Source organism: Equus caballus, chromosome 1, assembly GCF_041296265.1.
Source record: "Equus caballus isolate H_3958 breed thoroughbred chromosome 1, TB-T2T, whole genome shotgun sequence".
Classification (NCBI taxonomy): Eukaryota; Metazoa; Chordata; class Mammalia; order Perissodactyla; family Equidae; genus Equus; species Equus caballus.
In genome coordinates, this window is record NC_091684.1 from 179,622,593 (window position 1) to 179,624,498 (window position 1,906).

The 1,906-nt window shown below is 38.6% G+C and overlaps 1 non-coding gene across 1 annotated transcript; it reads left to right on the top strand.

Moving 5' to 3' along the window:
- Positions 1-215: 215 nt before the first annotated feature.
- On the top strand, positions 216-322 carry LOC111769835 (U6 spliceosomal RNA). Its single transcript, XR_002802645.1, has one exon. It is a non-coding gene; the product is annotated as a U6 spliceosomal RNA (small nuclear RNA).
- Positions 323-1,906: the final 1,584 nt, after the last annotated feature.

Sequence of the window (1,906 nt, forward strand, 5' to 3'; positions counted from 1 at the left end):
ACTGTGCTGAATAAATGTTATCTATATAGCAAATATGAAGCTTTACACTTATTTATTACTATGCTTAAAAATTAACCTGTGAGAGATAAAATTTCTAGCATAAAAATAATAGAATATCTTCATGAACTTGGGATAAACATTTATTTGATAAATAGGAAAAAATTACCTATAAAAAAGATTGATTAATTGGTCTTTGTTAAAATGTAGAACTTCTGGTGCTCACTTCGGCAGCACATATACTAAAATTGGAATGATACAGAGAAGATTAGCATGGCCCCTGTGCAAAGATGACACGCAAATTCGTGAAGCGTTCCATATTTTTCAAAACTGCCATTATTAAAAAACTCAACGAGTTAAAAGAAAATTCAGATAGACAACTCAATGAGTTCAGGAGCTATGCCACAAAAGAGCTTGACACTATAAAGAAGAACCAATTAGAAATACTGGAGATGAAGAACACAATGGAGGAGATTAAGAAAAATCGGGACTCTCTGAAAAGTAAGGTTGATAATATGGAGGACAGAATTAGCAATTTGGAGGATAGGAATATAGAAATGCTGCAGACAGAGGAGGAGAGAGAACTAAGACTAAAAAGAAATGAAGAAACTCTCCGAGAATTATCCGACTCAATTAGGAGATGCAACATAAGGATTATAGGTATACCAGAGGGAGTAGAGAGGGAGAAGGGGGAAAAAGGCCTGTTCAAAGAAATAATAGCTGAGAACTTTCCAAACTTGGGAGAGAGGTGGAACTTCATGTAACAGAAGCCAATAGATCTCCAAACTTTATTAACGCAAGAAGACCAACCCCAAGGCATATAGTAGTGAAACTAGCAAAAGTCAACGACAAAGAGAAAATACTAAGGGCAGCCAGGCAGAAGAAAATAACTTACAAAGGAAATCCCATAAGGCTATCAGCAGATTTCTCAGGAGAGACCTTACAGGCTAGAAGAGATTGGAATGAAATATTCAAAACTCTGAAGGACGAAAACCTGCAGCCAAGAATACTCTACCCAGCAAAAATATCCTTCAAATATGAGGGAGAAATAAAAGCTTTCCCAGATAAACAAAAGTTAAGGAAGTTCATCGCCACAAAACCTCCTCTTCAAGAAATGCTCAGGAAGGGGCTGGCCCCGTGGCCAAGTGGTTAAGTTTGCGCGCTCCGCTGCAGGCGGCCCAGTGTTTCGTTGGTTCGAATCCTGGGCGCGGACATGGCACTGCTCATCAGACCACGCTGAGGCAGCGTCCCACATGCCACAACTAGAAGAACCCACAACGAAGAATACACAACTATGTACCGGGGGGCGTTGGGGAGAAAAAGGAAAAAATAAAATCTTTAAAAAAAAAAAAAAAAAGAAATGCTCAGGAAGAACCTCATTCCTGAAAAATCAAAAAAAGGAAAGGAGTTACAAAATCCAGAACAAAGGAGATAAGCAGAAGGACAATAACACAAAGTAACAGCTCTCCATCAGGACAAAATGCAAAAGAACCGGAAAACAAGTGATAAAATGGCAACAGTAGGCCCCCACGTTTCAATAATCACTCTAAACGTGAATGGATTGAACTCTCCAATCAAAAGTCACAGAGTGGCAGGATGGATCAAAGAACAAGATCCAACAATATGCTGCCTCCAGGAAACACACCTCAGCCCCAAAGACAAACACAGACTCAAAGTGAAGGGATGGAAGACAATACTGCAAGCTAATAATGAACAAAAGAAAGCAGGTGTTGCCATACTTACAGACAAAGTAGACTTCAAACCAAAACAGATAAAGAAAGACAAAGAGGGGCAGTATTAATGATAAAAGAGACGCTCCACCAAGATGACATAACACTTATAAATATATACACACCTAACACAGGAGCACCAAATTTTGTAAAGAAACTATTAACAAAACTAAAAGGAG